This window comes from Felis catus, chromosome C2 (assembly GCF_018350175.1).
Source record: "Felis catus isolate Fca126 chromosome C2, F.catus_Fca126_mat1.0, whole genome shotgun sequence".
Classification (NCBI taxonomy): domain Eukaryota; kingdom Metazoa; phylum Chordata; class Mammalia; order Carnivora; family Felidae; genus Felis; species Felis catus.
This window is the reverse complement of record NC_058376.1, coordinates 124,207,976-124,231,213: the sequence shown is the minus strand read 5'-3', so window position 1 is coordinate 124,231,213 and position 23,238 is coordinate 124,207,976. Positions and strand designations below refer to the sequence as shown.

Below are 23,238 nucleotides of genomic sequence, written 5' to 3'. Positions count from 1 at the left end.
ATGTCTAAAAACTGTAAACCTAAAAGTCTACCAATAGGGAGCTGGTTAGGCACATAACGGTATATCCACGTAAGAGAATGCTATGCATGCAACTATTAAAAAAACAAAGTCTCTAAATGAAAAAAAAAAAAAAACAGCAACACTCAGAACAATGTTTGGAGTACACTATCATTTTTATTTTTTTAAAAAAGTTAGGAGATATATAAAAACATATGTATTTGCTTATATAAGCACTCAGGAAAAAAGGGGTTGTAACCACTGGCTGCCTCAAGTAATGAAAACTGGGTGGCTGGACAACAGATAGAAGGGAGACTTTTCAGGGTGGCTTAGTCGGTTGAGCCTCTGACTCTTACTTCCAGCTGGGTCATGACCTCATGGTTCATGGGTTTGACCCCACATCCAGCTCTGCTGACAGCATGGAAGCCTGCTTGACACTTCTCCCTCTCTCTCTGTCCCTCCCTCACACATGCATGTGCCTTCTAGCTCTCTCTCTCTCTCTCTCTCTCTTTCTCTCAAAATTAATAAACTTAAAAAAAAGACTTTTCACTGTATGCTTTGCTTCCTTTTGAATTTTGAATCATAGAAGTGTATTACCTGTTCAATAATCAATAATTAAAAAATTAAAACTAAACCCAGCATGTTGAGGCATCTAATTCCTGTACTTACCTCACTTGCTAGCATTTTCAATCGCCTCCTACCAACCAGATCTTTCCCTCTGACTCCAGAAACATACATACCTCACTTGTCCCTCTTTCCCTTCTTCCCATCCTTTTCCTTTTCCTTCCTTAACAGCCAACATCATCTCCATTAGTCTCTCCCTACTAGCTTCCTTAATGCCTGTAGTCTAGATTTTGTCCCATCCCTCCACTGAGAAAGTTTCACCATCAAGTCCTTCAAGACCAAATTCAAGTCTGGTTTCCAGGATGTCTTCTTTTACCAGTCCAGCTCACATTGACCTTGGTCTCCTCAGAATCTTAAGGATTTTTAAAACACAATTTAGCATTATACTGTAGGTTGTCTTACAGTGCTGGTTATTTTATTATGTCTTGTACCCTAAATCAAATTAAGGGCTGGGAAAAAATGGATTTATAAATACCATGACATGATATTTCAATTGACTTTATTAGAACTCTTTATTCATCCTCTTCGTGGGGTGACTACAATGTACAGAACAATGTACAATATTTCGAGTACACACTTTTTAATTTTTTTTTTTTTTTTTTTGAAAGAGAGGGAGAGCATGAATGGGGGAAAGACAGAGAGACAGGGAAACAGAGAATCCCAATCAGGCTCCATGCTGTCAGTGCAGAGCCCAGTAGGGCTCGATCTCACAAAATGTGAGATCATGACCTGAGTTAAAATCAAGAGCCAAGACACTTAACCGAATGAGCTACCCAGGCAGCCCTAGGATACGAATAAAGATTTTTCAGAATAAAATCTAAATGTTATTTATTCATTACAGGATTGCTTGTAATGTCTAAAAACTGTAAACCTAAAAGTCTACCAATTGCTTGCTTGCCTCAGGGAATGAAAGTGGATGGCTGGGGAATGGGTGGAAAGGTAAGTATTTCTCTAGGTTCAGTGTTCCTAAGGCCCAAGGCTTTCTTCAGTTTAATTCAAACATTATCAAGTGCCTACTGTACGCCAGGCACTATGCTAAGTATTTTAGTGGTGGATGCAGGGTGAAACTAAATTGTAAAAGACATTACAAGAGATGGTTCTCCACCCTAAGGGGTAAATAATTAGCTATGGGAATTTCAAAAGAATGGGGTGAAAGCTAAGACAAAGGTATAGGATATAAAAGTGGGGCTCTTAGTGCAACCTAGACGGTTTTGGGGAAAAGTACACCTGAGATGAAAATGAATAAGAGCAAAGTTTGGAGGTAAAAGGGAGGAGAAAGCTTTCTCAATGTGGATGGATGCTACACTAACAGCTCTGTATGAATTAACACATGATGAGGTATTATCCCGTTTATCCCATTTTACAGATGAGGAAACAGAGGCATACAGAGGACAGATAACTTGCCCAAGATAACATGCTAATAAAGATGATTTCAGGGGGCACCTAGGTGGCTCAGTTGGTGGAATGTCCAACTCTTGATCTGGCTCAGGTCATGATCCCAGGGGCGTGGGACTGAGCCCCATATCAGGCTCCAGGTTGAGCATGGAGCCTGCTTGAGATTCTTCCACCGCCCCTTCTCCTCTCCCCAACTTGTGCTCTCAAAAAAAAAAAAAAAAAAAAGTCAAGCTTTCTTTAAAAAAGAAAACAAAAACAAAAACAAAAACAAAAACGGGGCACCTGGGTGGCTCAGTCACTTGAGCCTCTGACTTGGACTCAGGTCACAATCTCACCGTTGGGGGGTTCAAGCCCCGCGTCAGGCTCTGTGCTGACAGCTCAGAGCCTGAAGCCTGCTTTGGATTCTGTCTCTCTCTCTCTCTCTCTCTCTCTCTGCCCCTCCCCTGCTGGTACTCTATCTCTCTCTCTTTCAAAAATAAGTAAACATTAAAATTTTTTTAAAAACCAAACAAACAAACAAACAAAAAAAACAACTATGAACTCAGTCTGGTCCCAAGACAGTAACAGAAAGGTTGAGTCTTGGGTCTCAGTACTGCCTTGGGAAGACCAGGGCTATTTCACTCCTATCCTTATTCCTCTCTCCCTTTTTTTCCTCCAATCATTCTTCTAGCTTTTCCCAGATTTTCTCCTGTTCATCTTCCTTCCCTGACTCTATCAGCATCATAGCCTTTCTCTTTCTCTGTCTCCACACATATCCTGCACAAACTGTATCATACCTGGCCACTATAAAACTAGACAAAACTGTAACAGAAAGATTATAGATAAAATTTAAATGTCCATTCATACACAAATAGAGAAAAATATTGACAACAAAATAATCAGAAGCCATGAAAAGGAATAAAACAGTTCAATACCTAAAAACTATCAAATATATTGGTAACTGACAAACAAAAGACACAAAGAACAATTAGTATGCTATACTACTTTTTGTGAGGGTGGACGGTTTGGGGGTATATATATTAATAAATGTAATAGATTCTAGTAAGCTGGCGGCTTAATTCAAATCTCATGCTGGGGCAACTTACAAGTACAACTCATAACTTACAAAGTATTTGAGCCAAAATATATAGGAAGTAAAAAGTCACGGGCATACTTACTAGAAGGCAAACCAAGCACACTAACACAAAAAACTATTAAATAACATCATAAGTCAAGATCTGAACTCATATTTAGTGATTCACTTTGATCAGAGGGTAAAATCTTAGGGGCCCTGACTTTGTGGCTTCCTATTATCCATTGCCTCCAGCCTGCACACAGCCATCTCTATCCTGGAATTCTCTTGGTGAAATCTGAAATGCTCCCAATGGTCTAAAATGTAATCCCTATGGGAGCACCTGGCTGGCTCAGTCAGGGGAACATGCGACTCGTAATCTTGTGGTTATGAGTTCAAGTCCCAAACTGGGTGCAGAGATTACTTAAAAATAAAATTTTAAATTAATTAAAAAAAAAAAAAAGTAATCCCTCTGCCTGGCAGTCAAGTGTAAACAATGAATTACCAAGGTCAAGTTCTAGCTCCAGCTCATTCATGATTTGTCTCACCTTGGGAAAATTCCCTCAATTTCCATTTTCTTATTTGTAAAGCACGATGATTAAGCTGTATGATCTTTAAGTCCATTTCAGCTATAAATTGCACTTGACTGAGTCACTCATACCTCGAAACTCCTCAGCTTTTGCTCTAATCAAACAACTCTCCAAGCTTCCTCCTACAAGGTCCCACATGGCCCTTGCCTCCCTGTTGGACTCATCCTACACATCTGTCCTCCTCACTCTCTCTTCTAAAGTTATATACAGTCTCCTTTCAATTACTCCAAGATGCCAGCCTCCCTCCCACTGGAGTCTTCCCATGCACTGCACCACCATATCCCATCTATTCTAGGGGTGCTCAGTCATGTCAGACCCAATGCTCCCTTTTGTAAAATAACAAACATTTCATAACATCCTCTTACCACACTGCAATAAAATTTATAGATAATACAAAGGAAACATAATTTTAAGTAATTACATATATATCTTTTAACATAGCATACTGTCTTATAAAGGAGAAATAGGGGCACCTGAGAGGCTCAGTCAGTTAAGCAACCGACTTCAGCTCAGGTCATGATCTCGTGGTCCTTGAGTTCAAGCCCCGCGTCGGGCTCTGTGCTGACAGCTCAGAGCCTGGAGCCTGTTTTAGATTCTGTGTCTCCCTCTCTCTGACCCTCCCCTGTTCATGCTCTGTCTCTCCCTGTCTCAAAAATAAATAAAACGTTAAAAAAATTTTTTTAATAAAAAAATAAAGGAGAAATAAAAAGAATATAATTTAGTACAAAATAATACATATGCTAGGGGCACCTGAATGGCTCAGTTCGTTAAGCATCAGGCTCTTGATTTTGGCTCAGGTCTTGAGCTCATGGTTCTTGTGAGTTCCAGCCTGGCAATGGGATCCACACTGTCAGCACGTGGAGCCTACTTGGTATTCTCTTTCTCCCTCTCTCTCTGCCCCTCCCCTGCTCGCTCACATGCCCTCATGCGCAAAAGTAAATAAACTTTAAAAAATACATTTACATATATGTGGGCACACACAAATACCAAATACCCTGGTATAATTATATTAGAAGAGAACGGAGCAGCATAATACTATGTTTTTCATCACAAACTTTGTGGGGACTATTTGACCATTCAAAATGTACATATGAAAGTATAATCCTGATTTATAAAAACAACAAAAAACTCAGAATCAAGAAACCTGAGTGCCAATAACAGCTCTGCCAGTAATAAGCCTAAAATCACTCCTAAGTCTCCCCCCCCCCAAATTTTTATTTAAGTGATCTCTATACCCAGTGTGGGACTGGAACTCAGGACCTCGAGATAAAGAGTCACGTGTTCTTCTGACTGATCCGGCCAGGCACTCCCCACCCCCCACCTTTTTTTTTTTTTTTTTTAATTTTTTAATGTCACTTCAACTATACAGCCTTGGATAAAGTTCCAGTCTGGAAGAAGAGTGCACACACGGCTGGCACAGTCACTGGGTGGTGATCAAGCAGGTGCAACTCCAAGCTTACTTCAACCAGAACAGCAGCTCAGCTAGGATTTGTTTATATACTGCAACTGGCATCTGTTTATATAAGGATTCTGTGTTACTCCTCGTATGATAAAAGGGACTATGGCAGTTTCTTATAAAACTAAACATGTAATTACCCGACAACTCAGTAATTGCACTCTTTGGCATTTATCACAGAAAAGGGAAATATTTTGTTCACACAAAAAATAAATGTTCATACTTGCTTTATTTATAACAGCCCAAAATTGAAAACAATCCAAATCCAATCTAAACAATCCAAAAAAAGAAGCCAATTGGAGACAAAAAACAAAACACTTCAGGAACGAACCTCTTTCTAAAAGACAACACATGAGAGTTAAATGTCTGTTTAAGCCTCATAGGTTAACTGAGAAACCATTCTTCAAAATACACACACGGCAAAATACCTGAGATTACAGTAAAGCAACTCAAGGTGTTCTGTGAAACTCTGTGGGAAACTAGTCTGGACTGGGTTTCAGGATAGAAGTGCTCTGAATATGATACTATGTCTTCTCCAACACTCCAATTCTACAGCTAATTACCTTTGTCCTTAATTTAGGTTCAAGTGTAGATAGTATACACAGTATTAGCTCAAAGGAATATAAGACACAATAGGGGACTGAGAAAAAACATGAAAAGTAAAATCTAGGTGTAATTTCCAAATTTTGCTTCATTTACCCCATAGTTTCAAGCCCCTTTTAAAATTCTTGCCAAGGACATTAATAGGTAACTTTTTTTTTTTTTATGTATGTTTGTTTATTTATTTATTGTGAGAGAGAGAAAGAGCACGTGCATGTACACACATGTCAGTGAGGGAGGGGCAAAGAGAGAGAGGGAGAGAGAATCCCAAGCAGGCGCCACACTGTCAGAGCAGAGTTTGACACAGAACTCTGTCTCACAAACTGTGAGATCATGACCTGAGCCAAAATCAAGAGTCGGACGTTAACTAACTGAGCCACCCAGGTACCACTAAACTCACTTTAAAATTTACATCATTTCCCTCTCTCTAACAATACTTTTACAGTTTAATGAATATGTAGCAAAATGTTAACAAGCAGATGATATACAGAAAGAAAACCTAGGGCATGAATAATCTCCTGATTAACAACCATAATACTTAGCAAATCACATTTATTAATGAAATTTAAAAAGAAAATAGAATTATTCAGCAAAAAGAAAGTACTGATATATGTTACAGTATGGATGAACCTTAAAAATATTATGCCAAGTACAAGAAGCCAATCACAGAAGACTGCGTAATAGGCAAATCTACAGAGATAAAGTAGATTAGCCATTGCTTAGAGATGGGGCATGGATGGGATTGAACAATGATAGCTAAAAGATTTCTTCTTACACTGATAAAAAATGTTCTAAAATTGATTTTTGTATGTATTGGAATATACTAAAAACTACTGAATTATACACTTTCAATGGATGAATTGTATGGTATGCAATTACATATACACACATACACACACACACACACATATATATGTATAATCAATAAACCTATTGTCAAAAAAAAAATTGAGAAAAACTCTCACCACTTCACAAAAAAATGTTTATTTTCAGCCAGGGTGTATGCACAAACACAGGCATGTACTCAAGTGGGAGAAAGTAAGAGAGAGAGGGAAGGAGAGAGAGAGGGAGGGAGACGGAGGGAGAGGGTGAGAGAGGGAAAGAGGGAGGGAGACAGAGGGAGAGAATCCCAAGCTGACTCCATGCTGTCAATGTAGAACCCAACATGGGGCTCAACCCCATGAACCATGAGATCATGATCTGAGCCAAAACCAAGAGTCAGACACCTAACTGACTGAGCCACCTAGGCACCCCTCGCCACTTTTAATCAACATTGTACTGAATGAAGTTCTAGTAACCGCAATCAGACAAGAAAAAAGAAAAGGCATCCAAATTGGGAAGGAAGAAGTAAAACTGTCATTATTTGCAGATTACATGATAGGATATTTAGAAAACCCTAAAGACTTCACCAAAAAAAACTATTAGAACTGATAAATTCAGTGAAGTTGCAAGATACAAATCAAGATATAAAAATCTGCTGCATTTTATACACTACCAACGAAATAGAAGGAAAACTCAGGAAACAATCCCATTTACAAGTGCATCAAAAAGAATAAAATAACTAGGAATAAGAATCACTAAATTCTACTCCTGAAACCAATACTACACTATTAAGTTAACCAACTGGAATTTAAATAAATAAATAGGAATAAATTTAACCAAAGAGGTGAAAGAACTATATTCTAAAAACTATAAGACACTGAGAAAAAAATTCAAAGTTGACACAAATAAATGGAAAGATACGCCTGCTCAAAGACTGGAAAAAAATATTGTTAAAATGTCCATACTACCCACAGCACTCTACAGATCCAACACAATCCCTATCAAAATACCAATAGTATTTTTCGAAGAACTCTAACGAATAATCCTAACATTTATAAAGTAAAACAAAAACCCAAATAGCAAAGACAATCTTGACAAAGAACAAAGCTGGAGGTATCAAAATCCCAGTTTTCAAACTATACTACAAAGTTACAGTAATCAAAACAGCATGGTACTGGCACAAAAACAGACATATATACATCAATGGAATAAAACAGAAAGCCAGAAATAAACCCATACTTACCTGCTCAATTAATTAATCTACATCAAAGAAGGCAAAATATACAATGGGGAAAAGACAGTCTCTTCAATGATGCTGGGAAAACAGGACAGCTACAGGCAAAAGAATGAAACCAAACCACTTTCTTACACCATACACAAAAAATAAACTCAAAATGGATTAAGGAGCTAAATGTGTGACCTGAAACCATAAAACTAAACTTAAGTAGTAATCTCTTGGACATCAACCTTGGCAATATTTTTCTGGATCTGTCTCCCCAGGCAAGGAAAACAAAAGCAAAAATAAACCACTGGGACTACATCAAACTAAAAAGCTTTTGCACAGCAAAAGAAACCATCAACAAAACAAAAAGGGCAACCTAAAGAATGGGAGAAGATACCTGCAAATGATATATCTGATAAGGGGTTAATAGCCAAAATATATAAAGAACATGGGGCTCCTGACTGGCTCAGTCAGTGAAGCATGTGACTCTTGATCTTGGGTCATGAGTTCAAACCCCACGATGGGTGTAGAGCTTACTTAAAAAAATTTTTGAGGGGCACCTGGATGGCTCAGTCAGTTGAACATCCGACTTCAGCTCAGGTCATGATCTCACAGTTCGTGAGTTCGAGCCCCACGTCAGGCTCTGTGCTGACAGCTCAGAGCCTGGAGCCTGCTTTGGGTTCTGTGTCTCCCTCTCTCTCTGACCCTCCCCTGCTCTTGCTCTGTCTCATTCTCTCTCTCAAAAATAAATAAACATTAAAAAAAAAATTTTTTTTTGAAAACTAAAAATTTAAAAATATGTATATATAAAGAACTTTTACAACTCAACACCAAAAAACAATCTGATTAAAGAATGGGCAGAGAGAGGTAGTTGGCTGACTCAGTTGGTAGAGCATGTGACTCTTAGTCTTGGGGTTGTGAGTTCAAGTTCCACTTTTTAGGTGTAGAGATTACTTAAATCTTGGGGTGCCTGGGTAGCTCAGTTGGTTAAGTGTCCAACTTCAGCTCAGGTCATGATCTTGAGGCTAATGAGTTCAAGCCCCACATCAGGCTCTTTGCTGACAGCTCAGAGCCTGAAGCCTGCTTCAGATTCTGTGTCTCCCTGTCTCTCTGCCCCTCCCCCACTCACACTCTATCTCTCTGTCAAAAATAAAAAATAAGTCTTAAAAAAATAAAAATAAATAAAATCTTAAATGTTCAGTTAATAAATAAAATTTTCTAAAAATTGGGCAGAGAACCTGAATAGACATGCTTCCAAAGACATACAGACAGCCAAAAGACATTGTGAAAAGATGCTCAACATCACTAATCATCTGGAAATGCAAATCAAAACCACAATCTCACTAATCAGAATGGCTAGTATCAAAAACATAAAAAATAGTAAGTGTTGGTAAGGATGTGAAGAAAAGGGAACCCTCGTGCACTGTCAGTGGGAATGTAAATTAGTACAGCCACTGCAGAAAACACCATGGAGGGTCCTCCAAAGACTAAAAATAGAAATACCATACAATCCAGTAATTCCACTTCTGAGTATTTACCCAAAGAAAACAAAACTGCTATATGCACCCCATGTTTACTACAGCATTATTTATAATAGCAAAGGTATGGAAGCAACCTAAATGCCCACTGATATAGATGAATGGATAAAGATATAGTATATATACAAAATGGAAGATTACTCAACCATTAAAAAGAATGAAATTTTGCCATTCATGACAATGTGGATTGACCTAGAGGTTGTTATGTTAAGTGAAATAAGTCAGAGGAAGACAAATACCGTATGGTTTCATTTATATGTGAAGTCTAAAAAACAAAACAACAACAAAAGAAAGAGCAACAGACTCCTCATAAATACACAGAACTAGGGATTGCCAGAGGGTAGAGGTTGGGGGATAGGTGAGATAGGTAAAGGGGATTGGCAAAATAGGTTAAGGAAGTTGATACAAACCTCCAGTTATAAAAAAAAAAAAAAGTCACAGGATGAAAAGCACAGCATAGGGAATACAGTCATTAATACTGTAATAGCTCTATACCTGGAGCTAGTACGATACTGTATGATAACCACACTGGAGTTAAAATTAATATTGTAATAACTCTGTACAGTGTTATACGGTAACTACACTTATCTTGGTGAGCATTTCATAATGTATATAATTGTTGAATTACTATGTTGTACACACGAAACTAATATGTCCAACTGTACTTCAATTAAAATTAAATAAATTTAGAGGGGGACCTGGCTGGCTCAGTTGGAAGAGCATGCAACACTTGATCTAGGGGTCATGAGTTCAAGCCCCACACTGAGTGTAGAGATTACATTAAAAAATGACATCTTTAGGGGCGCCTGGGTGGCGCAGTCGGTTAAGTGTCCGACTTCAGCCAGGTCACGATCTCACGGTCTGTGAGTTCAAGCCCCGCGTCAGGCTCTGGGCTGATGGCTCAGAGCCTGGAGCCTGTTTCCGATTCTGTGTCTCCCTCTCTCTCTGCCCCTCGCCCGTTCATGCTCTGTCTCTCTCTGTCCCAAAAATAAATAAACGTTGAAAAAAAAATTTTAAAAAAATGACATCTTTAAAAAAATAAATAGCAAAATTAAATGAGAACAGATAAAATGCTTATATAGAAAAAAGTAAAGAACTTTTTCATATACACCTAATGGCTGAGACACCGAATAAAAACCGAACAAGTCCACTGAGTACAGAAATAGATGAAAGGAAAATGATTGGTTTTAGAATACTTCTGTGCAGATCGCTAAAGAGCTATGCACACTGTGTAGATTAGGACTATCTACCATTCACGATGCAATATACATTAGTTTCCCTTTCCCTATATAATTCCAACCTCTGCAATTTATATAATTTAAAAAAAGGAAATTAAAAAAATAAAAAATAAATAAAAAGAGGAAATGTGATATTCAAACGCAATTCCAAGTCTTCATGTGTCATACCTAAGAAATAATGATTGTATCCAAAGATTCAGTTCAAAGATGTTCACTATAAGGTTATTCATAACAGCAAAGTAAGTTTAATCTTATCTAATTAAGCTTTTGTTGAATACTTTTGTTATTAAGTTGCATTACAACCATGTGACAGAATTTTAAACTTTTTTTAATAAATGTTTACTCCTTTTTGAGACAGAACACGCAACTGAGTGGGGGAGGGAGAGGTGGGGGACAGAGCATCCAAAGTGGGCTCCATGCCAACAAGAGGGACTCCAACTCACAAACTGAGCATCCCCTTCTATGTGTCTGAATACTATTAATGATAGATATAATGTTCATGCTCACATTCTTTTCTCATGTGAATGTGGGGGAGGAGGGAGGCCAAACAGCACAAATGTAATGCTTATCTATTCATTTTTTTAATTAAAGGATTAATAACTGTAATCTATTGGTTCATTTATTCAAAAGTAAATTCATGAAACAAAAGTAAATTTATGTCTACCTTCCTCTATTCCCAACACTTTAGGATCAAGTTTAGCAAGATGTTTCAATATAGCACCCAACAAATTACCTAGGCAGGAGAGGAAAAAATACTTCAGAGTTTTCGTATTTGAAAATTCTGTAAAGATGATCTACACCCGCTTACTAGAACATCTAATAATACCAGATCATACATTAAGCATTTTTGTTAGCTACATATATATAACAAAGCATAAAACCACAGGTTTCTTTTTTTCTCTTCTTTTTTTTTAAGAGAAAGAAAGAGATCATGAGGAGGGGGAAAAGTCGGGGAGAGGGCAAAAGAGAGAGAGAGAATATCTTACACAGGCTCTATGCTCAGCACAGAGCACAATGCAGGGCTGGATCCCACAACCTTGGGATCAAGACCTGAGCCAAAACCAAGAGTCAATGCTCAACCGAATGAGCCATCTAAGCACCCCTAAAACCACATACTTTCTAACTATAAAGCCAAGGCAAAAGCAAAGCTTTTTACACATTCAAAACAAAGGCATACTACATCAAATAATTTATTTTTTTTAACGTTTATTTATTTATTTTCAGAGAGATAAACAAGAGAGCAAGAATAGGAGAGGAGCAGAGAAACAGGGAGAGAATCCTAGGCAGATTCTGCACTGCCAGCTGGGGAGTCCAACACAGGGCTCAATCATGACCTGAGCTGAAATCAAGAGTCTGACGCTTAACCAACTGAGCTATCCAGGAGCCCCAATTTTTTAACGCATAACTCGTACAGTAAAACTAGGCTATATCTATATCAAGTTACTTAAGAATAGTTAGAAAAATAAAGTTAATGGTTGAGAGGTGAGTGGGGGGATAAGTAAAATAAATGGATTAAAAGACACAAACTTCTAGTTATAAATCAAGGAGGTGAAAAATGCAGCATATGGAATACAATCAATAATACTGTAATAACATTGCTTGGTGACAGATGGAGACTATACTTATCATGGTGAGCAATGAGTAATGTATTAAATTGTTGAATACACACACACACACACACACACACACACACACACACACACACACACACACCTGAAACTAATACTTCAATTAAAAAAAAAAGGTTAAAGGTTCAATGAACAGAAAATTGCATCCTGTTTCCAAATACTACACAGGTAGTGTAAGATGAAGGTGGTGATTATTATACTAAACAAAACACAACACTTTAAACTTATATAGTATCTTTTAACCTTCCTCTGAAGGACCTAAAAAATAAAGAACTGTATGATGCAATCAGTTAAAAATATAAATTCTAGGGGCACCTGGCTGGCTCAGCCGGTGGAGCAAAACACTCTTGCTCAGGGTTGTAAGTTCAAGCTTCATGTTGGGTGTAGAGAGTACTTAAAAATAAAATCTTAAAAAGAAAGAAAGAAAGGAGGAAAGAAAGGAGGAACGAACGAACGAACGAACGAACGAACGAACGAAAGAAAAAAAATACACGTAAATTCTAGAGTCAGATCTGAGTTTGAAACCTGACTTTTCCTCAACTATGTGATGCTTGGCATGTTAACATCCCCCAAAGCTTCAGTTTCCTTATCTCTTAAGCAAGGATATCATCACTACCTTCATTACAAGTTTATGAAGATAAAATCTAGGAAGGCCACTAAGCATAACACGGCATGTAAGTAAGCATCCAATAAATGTTAACTACTATTATAGTCTAATCCCATATAGTAAGCACAAAGAGCAAGTTCTTTTTTTTTTCTTCTCCCCTTATTTTCTGAATTTCATATGGTACAAAAGGTATTACATACTTGAACATATTCAAATAGAAGTTTCTTTCCATTCTTTGGGCCAACCTTCCTTCAGAGGCAAAAGAGCGGTTTTTCTAATGGGCTATATTGACAGCCACAACTTTAAATGACAAAAAAAAATGATATAAAATAAAAGGAGGGGCACCTGGCTGGAGCAATTGGTGAAGCATGTGACACATGATTTCCAGGTTGTAAATCGAGCCTCACGTTGAGCTTGAGATTACTTTAAAAAAAAAGAAAGAAAGAAAGAAAAGAGGAGAAAAAAAGAAAAGAAAGAGAAAAAGAAAGGAAATAGGTGACAATATACAGAATTAAAGAAATCATAAATTCTTCACAAGTTAAGGATGAAATCATTGCTGCTGGTTGATATGGCATACATAGCTACCATACACACACACACAGTAGACATTTCTTGTAGGTAGAATCAGGACCTAAAACCCAGAACAGTACCAATTACTTAGGAAAAATATTAATAATGAAATGGTGGGTAAAGTATACTAAGACTTAAGACAACCAATGATTTTCAATGAAAATGTGAAAGTTTCCTAACCACCAAAAAAAAAAAAAAAAAAAAAAACCCAAAATAATTTCAATTGATCACCACCTTGTCAAAACTAACTATCATCTATCTACTCCTATGGATGTTTCCTTAGGCTCTCTAGCAAAAAATAAACATATTAAGAGAATCCCAGATGGTTGTCCCCCAGGACACCCCTCCCCCCAAAAAACTACCCATAATGAATCTCAATTAAGGGGAATAATATATATATATATACACACACACACACACACACACACACACACACATATACACACACACACACACACATATATATATATATATATGTATCTAGCTGATAAATATGGAACCTTTTTTTTTTTTCCCTATGTCAGACGGGCAATGTGCCAAGGTCGTAACAAGGTTTAAGGGAGGCACATATCACACAACAACATGAACACCCAATCATCACGCTTATGAACTACAAGAGGATCAGAAACCTAACTTTTTTAAAATATACAACTGGAGAGGTAAGTTTTAGCTAACAAATTATAATTTTTGTTCAGATAACATAACAGCAGCAATTTGTAATGATTTATAAACACTGCTTTTATTAGTATATAAATACAAGACCTACACTAAATTGGTAGTTCAAGAGTATAAAATTTTAGGCAGCTATTATCTGCCCATGGGCCCTGTCCTCATGCTTTAATATCACATTTTTGCACCAAAAAAAAAAAAAAAAAATACACAATTTTAACTGACCATATTTCAACGGTTTAATAGAAATTAGGGGCGCCCGGGTGGCTCAGTTGGTTAAGTGACCGACTTCACCTCAGGTCATGATCTCGCACTCCATGAGTTCGAGCCCCGCGTCGGGCTCTGTGCTGACAGCTCAGAGACTGGAGCCTGTTTCAGATTCTGTGTCTCCCTCTCTCTGACCCTCCCCCGTTCATGCTCTGTCTCTCTCTGTCTCAAAAATAAATAAATGTTTAAAAAAAATTTTTTTAATAGAAATTACTGTGTAAGTAACTTGTCAGAGGTAGTAGTAAGTGGTCTGGCTACAAAAACTGAGCATCTCAGGGCACCTGGATGGCTCAGTCCGTTAAGCATCCCACTCTTAGTTTCGGCTCAGGTCATGATCTCATGGTTTGTTGACTCTAAGCCCTGTATCAGGCTCCGCACTCAGTGTGGGGAGCCTGCTTGGAATTCTCTTTCTCCCTCTCTCTCTGCCCCTCCCCTGCTCTTGCCCGAGCTCTCTCTCTCTCTCAAAATAAACTCCAAAAAAAAAAAAAAGAGAGAGAGAGAGACAATCTCTATTTCAAACTGCAGTTTTTCAGTTTAATTCCTCTGAAAATTGTTGAAAAGTTAAATTTTTAAATAAACATTAAAGAAAACTTCAAATTGCATTAAACTTATAATTCTGATGGTCTGAAGTACTCATTACTTAAATCATGAAAGCTCAATCATTTAAACTAGTAAGGAGCAAATGTCTCAAAATGGAGTTTGCCCTTTTGTTGACAGTCACCTCAAATTTCTTCCAGCGGCTCAGCAGGTAAGGAATTCATGGAATTCAGGTCTTCGAGGTCTAGTAAGCACTGTGGTTAAACCACCCAGTCAACACCAAATTATGTAGGGCAAAGCCTGTTCATTATCTAATTCCTTTGACCTCTCCCATCCTTTCCCTACTTCACAATTGCCAATACTTCTATATGGTAGGAGATAGATACGAAATTAGTAAATATTACAGTTATTAGAAATGCAAGGAAAAACTATCGTCAGGAATGTGGTTAAACTGCAGTTTAAATAAAACTTCTGGATTACTCATGGATTTCTTTTAATCCACATAATCCTTCTCCTGAAGGCATGGATAATCAGGATCGCATTTCCCCTGAAGACAAGTAAGCATTTGCCTGGTGGTCTCCCAAGTGATTCCAGCACCAGGGGAGGACAGGCTAGAGTCAGGAACAAGCATGTCAGTTCTTCCTAGCTTGCACCAGAGGACTGTGAGTTGCAGACCTGGCTCTAGCAATACCACAACAGAGGGGATGGTCCAGCAGTAAATACACCCAGTTAAAAGGGCAATGATAATAACCTCAAGCGAACTGCTTTAAATACTGCAGGAAATGAGGAGGTATGCATCCTTGGCGAAGAGGTGGGGGAAAACAGATCCTGAAGCCAGGATTCAGGGTAAGGATTTGTGAATTTTGTAAGGAAATGATGAAGTTTCTGCATTATTAACTGCTTTAGGTTGAAACTAATATATATAAGATAAATGAAAGCTACATTTGCAACACACCATAGTTATACGGATAGCATATCCTCCCTTCAATCCCTAGGAAAGTTGAATGGCTAAAAACAACTTTAAGTGCTAGGAAAAAACAGGCTAGCAGAAAGAGGCAATGCTAGAGAGAAGTTAGGAAGAAAAACTGAGACTTCATAACATAATCCTTGGCAAAATTAATCTCTAGCTAACCCTGCAAGAGCAGTAAATGGGAAGTCTAGATTTACCAGAGAGATGAATCCATTATTATCACAGACTTAGCCTCCAAATTCTCTTAGATGGTCCTTTATATAAGCTGACATTATGGGATTCACCTCACTTGACAGTTTTCAGAAGTTATACAGTAATTTTTTAATTTAAAGCCTTTATAAACATTCCTTCATCTACAAGGATAATTAGTTTATTGCATGTTGAAGACTGGAATTATCTCATTTATATTTCCAAAAGAAAACCAACAATTAGGGTGATCAGTTATCCACTCATTCTAGTTCTAACATATTCTAGCCATGAAAAATTTTCTCTTTAAAACACAAATAAGGGCGCCTGGGTGGCTCAGTTAAGCATCTGACTTCGGCTCAGGTCATGATCTCATGGTTCATGGGTTTGAGACCTGGGTCAGGCTTCATGCTGACAGCTCAGAGCCTGGAGCCTGCTTCAGAGCCTACTTCGAATTCTGTGTTTCCCTCTCTTTCTGCCTCTCCCCAACTCACCCTCTGTCTCGCTCTCTCTCAAAAATGAATAAATATTTTTATAAATAAATAAAATGAATCCAAGTGCTCAGAATGAGAAGGGAGGGGACTACAAAGGAGTAACACAAGGGAATTCTTTGAGGTGTTGGAATTGTTCTGTATACTGTTAGTGGTGGCTATAATTACAAAAATCTATGCATGTGTTACAACTCAGGAGGGGACCGCCTGAGTGGCTAAGTCAGTTAAGCATCTGACTCTTGATTTTGGCTCAGGTCACGATTTCAGGGTTTGTGAGATTTGAACCCCATGTTAACCTCTGCGCTGACAACATGCAGCCTGCTTGGGATTCTCTCTCTCCCTCTCTCCCTGCTCCTCCCTGGCTCATACTCTCTCTCCCTCAAAATAAATAAATAAACATTTAATAATAAAAAAAAAAAACCCTCAGGACTGTATATGAAAAAAATTAAGCTTTGACAAACCAAAGAAACAGACTTAACTACAGAGAACAAACTGATGGTCGCCAGAGGAACGGTGGGTGGGAGATGGGTGAAATTAGGTGATAGGCAATAAAGATTATACTTATCACAATGAGCACTGAGTAATGAATACAATTGTTGAATCATTTACACCGTACACCTAAAACTAATACACTGTACATTAACTGTACTGAAAACATTTTCAATTAATTTTAAAAATTAGAGTTTTACTGTATATAAAATTTTTTAAATTCAGTGTCATCCTCTTTTAGAAATGTCTTTTTATCAAAATCTCTTTGGTCATCTAAAAAAATAGGGGCACCTGAGTGGCTCAGTCAGTTGAGTGTCCGACTCTTGATTTTGGCTCAGGTCATGATCCTAGGGTCCTGGGATCCAGCCCCATGTCTGCCTCCATGCTGATTGTGGATAATATAATAATAATTAATTTTAATATTTAAAAATATTTATCTAAAAGTGTATTATATATTTACTGTACATCATATATTATACAAAAATTATATATTTATATGAAATTTATATAAAAAGTTTTTATTTAATGAATAATAATAAACAAGCCTATTGAAAAAGAAAGGTCTAAATTAGAGACACAATCTGCATTATCAGAGCAACTAGAACAAACACACTATACACACCCAACCACACATCTAATCCCTTTCATTTTTCTGTCTCTCAACTAGAAGCTTGTGACTCAGAACTATTTAACTTGGAGATAACATAAAGGCTACTATGGAATCTATGGTAGAACAACAACTTAAAAAGGAAGTGCACCAGTTTGGAGCCAGTCTAAAGAGAAAGCTGGACCCAATGGCTAGAAAATGTAGGCAGACAGACCTTGACTAGGAGAAGAAAGGCCTCTTCAAGAAAAGGATAGTTTCCTCTCACAAAGCATTACAGCAGACATTAAACTACTGAAGGCTCACAAGTACTCCTTAGAAAAAGAGCCCATACCAATCAGGGAATGGAGAGTGAGGAGAGGGGAAAAAAATCCAGGTGACAAAATCTGGGGAGGACAGTGAGAGGTAAGAGGAGTGATAAGGGAAGTTGTCTCACGCCAGCCAAAAAAACTGATGATATTCTCACCTATCTTCCTTTTCTTCTTCTCTTTCACTAAATGTTAAGTCAGCATTATTCTTCTAATCTAAGCTTTTCTCCTCCAACATATTTTTTCTCTATTTCTACTTTGACAATGGAATTATACACTCTTTTTTTAATATTTTATTTCTTTTGAATAAGAGAGTTCAAGTGGGGGAAAGGCAGAGAGAGAGGGAGAGACAGAATCCCATGCTTCAAAAATAAAATCCTGAAAAAAAAGAAAGAAAGAAACCAAATGGTAAGAATTTATCCCCAAGACATGATAATTCCAAATCAAATGGTTGAGAGGATGGATACACACACACACACACACACACACACACACACACACACACACACACACAGAGGAGCAGGGGTCTCCGTTTTTGTTTTTGTTGTTTTTTTTTTTTAATTTTTTTTTTCAACATTTATTTATTTTTGGGACAGAGAGAGACAGAGCATGAACGGGGGAGGGGCAGAGAGAGAGGGAGACACAGAATCGGAAACAGGCTCCAGGCTCTGAGCCATCAGCCCAGAGCCTGATGCGGGGCTCGAACCCACGGACCGCGAGATCGTGACCTGGCTGAAGTCGGACACTCAACCGACTGCGCCACCCACCCAGGCGCCCCTGTTTTTGTTTTTTTTAAATAGTGTAATTGAAATAAACACACCTGCTCTCTGCAAACATTCCAACTGCTACCCTATCGGATTTGGTATGCAATACTAAATGAAAGTACCACATTCTAGAACCAATCCCCTCCAGTCAAGACCAAAATTCAATGTCTCAAAAGAACAACACAAGCCTGGAAAACCTGTTTGGTTCCTTATTTACAAAAATACTAATGAACCAGTACACAATGAATAAAAATCACATTTGTTGTTATTAGTGGCTTAATGTCTAGCCTCTTCAGGAGGTACAGCACCCCTTAACCAAGACTGAGGAATAAGGATGCCTAACAGAATACCTCTAGACCCTCTGATTACTTCCTCATTTGCACAAATCTGGGACCAAAAAGAATAAGTTTGTTCAACACATGTTGAACTTATAATCAAAAGACTGACTTATTTCATTCACACATTCATTCATTCAACATTAATTAAATGTTTTAGGCACTGTTCTGGTTACCAAGAATACCAATATAGAAGACAGACAAGATCCTGGCTCTCAGAGAGTTTAGAGTATGCCGAAGGGGAAAAAATCCATAACAAATAAATAAGTAAATAAGCAAGATAATAGCAGAAAATGCAAGTAAAGAGTATGGATTTACTTCTTAGTGTAATAAGCCAGTGAAGCAGGAAAGTGAGTAAAGATCACTCTGATCACTATTTGAAACAGGAAAGCAAGACCAGAGGCAAGAGACCAGGTAAGAAGCTACTGCCCAAGAAGAAATGGGTTGGTGGCAATAAAAACAAAGAAGTAAATATACCTGAAACGTATTTTGGAGGTAAAATTGACAGGGTTTGCTGAAGGACTGATTATGTGGGGAATGGAGCCGCAGTGAGGCAAAGGGATGAATTAAGAATGACCACCAGATTTTTCACTTAACGGGGGTGGAGGAGGAGGGCAGAGGGGTGCTGAGGAAGGAAAAGGCTGAGAAACAAATCAAGAGCTCCACTCTGAACACGTTCAGTTTTGGATGCCTAAAGGCAAATGGAGTGAAGATATCACAAAGGCAGTAAAAGAAATCTAAAGTTCAGGACTGAAGATAAAAATCTGAGCGTCGGGCACCTGGGTGGCTAGTCAGTTGAGAGTCCAACTCTTGATTTCAGCTCAGATCACGATCTCACAGTTTGTGAGATCGAACCCCACATCAGGCTCTGCTCTGATAGCACAGAGCCTGCTTGGGATTCTGTCTCTCCCACTCCCCTCACCACACTCTTGCTCGCTGTCTCAAAATAAATAAACCTTTTAAAAAATCTGAACGTCCCTTCCCCTCTCATGCTCTGTCTGTCAAAAATGAATAAACGTTTAAAAATATTTAAAAAAAAAAGGGGGGGGGGGAGGGGCGCCTGGGTGGCTCAGTCGGTTGAGCATCCGACTTCAGCTCAGGTCATGATATCTCAGTCTGTGAGTTCGAGCCCCGTGTCGGGCTCTGTGCTGAGAGCTCAGAGCCTAGAGCCTGCTTCAGATTCTGTGTCTCCCTCTCTCTGCCCCTTCCCCTCTCATGCTCTGTCAAAAAATGAATAAACGTTTAAAAATATTAAAAAAAAAAATCTGAACGTCAACAGCACATGGACAGTGGACATGATGAGATCACCTGGAGAGAGTACAGGTAGAAAAACAGTAGAGGGAACATAGTGATATTGTAATAGTATTGTATGGCAACAGATGGTAGCCACACTTGTGGTGAGCACAGCATTATGTAATGTATACACTTGTTGAATCACTATGTGGTACACCTGAAATTAATGTAACACCGTGTGTTAACTACACTCAAAAAAAATTTTTTTAAGAAAAGAAAAAAGTAGAGGGGATAGGGGCACTGGGCTGGCTTAGGCAGCAGAGCATGTGACTCCTGATCTTGGGGTTGTGAGTTCAAACCCTGCATTGGGCACAGATCTTACTTTAAAAAAAGTTTTTTTTTTTTTAAGTTGAGGGAATGGCTTGGAAGCGCTAAGGCATTAGGATGTTTTGAATTCAGGGAGAAGGAAAAATCAACAAAAGGAGAGAAAGGGAGTGAAGAGAAGGAAACCATAAAAGTGCAGTATCCTGGAAGGTTCTTCTATATAATGTGATTCACTAGTCCATCACCACCCTCCCAAACCTTGTGACACACACCCACTCAAACTCTATAAATAAAAAGACTAAGGCAAAACCAAAAAGACTGAGTGACATCCCCAAAGCCCCAGCTATTAGGGACCCAAGTCCAGGCCTAGAACGAAGCAAGATGGGACTTCTGACCCCTAGCCTTTTCAGCAGCTAGCACAGTAGTGCTTCTACTGTCGGGTTCACCAATCTAAAGTGAGACAAGAGGAAAAATCACAATTTAGGAAGAACGTATCTTAGATTACAAGGTCTAATTTTAATTTTTTTTCTGTGTATTTTGTTCACATTCAAAAATACGATGAATCAAAGTCTCTGTGGATGAGTCTCTTTACAAAGTAGAAAACACAGTCAAGAGGTGCAAAATGGCAATAAATTAAAAGACAACTCAATTTTCTACACTTCTAAAAAACACCCTGAAGGTCAAAGATCCTCATCAGAGTATGAATCAGGGGGTGTAAAACAAAGTTTTTTTGTTGTTAGTCATTTTTGCTTTAGTGAATACAATTTTCATTTTTAAAGCTTATGATTATTACTTGTTTCTACACTTGCCTTCTGAAACTAAGATCTTTATCCTGACCACTGTCTTATGCTACATTATCATGACTAAAACAGTTCTGCTTTTACCATAAAAACCTTACAGCGTTGCATAAAAATCCCCAAATGATTAATGAACTGCTGAGAATACTGACTCGGAGATGATTTTATTAGGAATCACATTTCCAAACATTCACTCAGTGCTTCAAAGTAAGTACTCATCTAATTTAATTATGATGACTTCACCAGACACTAACACTACCCACAATGATGTTTACAAAAGCACTTGTCACTCCCTTCGGATGTAGCAACGCAGAAAAATGAGTCTGTTTCCATATTCCTCGTGTGTTTATACTCTGTAACAAGTGACAGTTAAGTGTGACTTAAGATTATTTAAACTGCAAAGCACTTCCAGTTTGTGTGTCCCACCATTTTCCATCCTAAGCGAATCCTAAAATTCTTTCGGTCTTATTTCAACAATTGCCACTCAGCACCTGAGACAGGTAGCCCAAGTAAGCCTTAGCAAGAAAGAGACTACAAGATTCTAGTATGGGAAACAGACGATTCTATTTTGGCCACTGTAAGAGAACAGTCTCCAATATTAGGCAATTTCAGTGGAGGTTACTGCAACACCAGACCAGTCTGTAAATAAATGTGCCCCCAAACGTACACCCGCAGCCTGGAATCAGCAATGGCTAACGAGAAAAGATGCTGCACCAGGGTTGCTCCTAATAGCTTACCACTTACCGAGCTCTGGCTGATCGGTCATGCACATCATCCGGTCCTATCCTCAAAACAACCCTGTGAAGTACGTATTAATATTCCCATTAACAAATCGGGACACTTGGGCCCAAGGTCCCAGGGCTGGTCAGTGGAGGCGGTGGAATTTGAAAACACGACCGTACCCCAACAGCCCAGGATCCCCGCCCCTAAAATGCACTTCTACACAAAAAGGCACCTGAGGGTGGAGAAGCCGCGGGGACGTCCGCAAAGGCGGAGGAGAGACAGGGCGAGGGCGCCGCCTCTCCAGAGAGGGCCCTTCAGGAACGCCACCAAAAGCGCCAGCGGCCGGGGGCTACCGGTCGCGTCTCGGCCGCCCAGTGGCCAGGAAGCGCCGCTCACCTAAGAGAGCCCCGGGAGGGCCGCAGTCGAGCGAAGCGCCCCCGCAGGCCGGCGGGCGGGTGTCCTCCGCGACGGCAGGAAGCGCGCCGCGGGCACACAACTCGCCGGCGCCGCAGGCTGTGGCGGGCTAGAGCGCGCCGCCCGCCCGCGCGGGGGCACCTCACCCGCCGCCGCGACCGCGCCGCCACTCGGCTGCGCCGCATCCGGGTCCCGCGCCGCCGCTCTCACCTGCCCGGTGTTCCGCCGCCGCAGACTCCTAGCTCCGGTTACGCGGTCAGCAGCCCAGGCCACCGCGACCGTCCCGCTGAGGCACCCCCATCCCTGCCTCTCCCGGTCGCCTCCCGCCTGCCCCGCGCGGCGTTACACTGGCTCGCCACCCACAGCCATGGCCCGCTCTGCCGCCGCCGCCGCCGCACCGACCGACGGAGCACGCGCGCGCCGCCGCCGTGCCCGCGCGCGCGCCCACCTCCCCGGCAGGCCTTCCAGCAACCTTCGCCCCGCCCCGCGCGCTGCTCGGACCAATCCCCGGCCCCGCAGCGGCCGCCGCCAGACCTGCGGGACTGGCCCGGCAGGGCAGAGGGAGAGGCGGTGCTGCCGCCTAGTTCTCTCGGGCTCCCTGCCCTCCCGGGACGCTACTGCTCGCCGTTTCGGCTCCTCTTTGTGGCTTCTGGAAGACAGTGGGATTGGGGATCTCCAACAGGCCGCCTTCAGCAGAGAACCGCCACCTGCTCCGTCTTTCGTAGCCCCCTCCCGAGACACCCCTCTGTTCTAGATTTCCTTGTTGGCCTTCGCTTCCCAGTCCCTCTC

General features: G+C 39.8%; 1 protein-coding gene and 1 non-coding gene across 4 annotated transcripts in view; both read right to left on the bottom strand.

Moving 5' to 3' along the window:
* PIK3CB (phosphatidylinositol-4,5-bisphosphate 3-kinase catalytic subunit beta) overlaps nucleotides 1–22,792 on the bottom strand; it is a 186,066-nt gene extending 163,274 nt beyond the window's left edge. Inside the window, exon 1 of one of the 3 annotated variants that reach the window (XM_011286143.4) lies at nucleotides 22,660–22,792. The gene's annotated coding sequence lies outside the window, so the exon portion shown is untranslated. Of the gene's footprint in view, nucleotides 1–22,267; nucleotides 22,393–22,431; nucleotides 22,564–22,659 lie in introns of those variants that run through there. The other 2 variants (XM_045037520.1, XM_045037521.1) reach the window with 2 other exon arrangements.
* Nucleotides 13,857–13,960, bottom strand: LOC111556462. The gene has a single exon (XR_002735934.1). It is a non-coding gene; the product is annotated as a small nucleolar RNA U13 (small nucleolar RNA).
* Nucleotides 22,793–23,238: the final 446 nt, after the last annotated feature.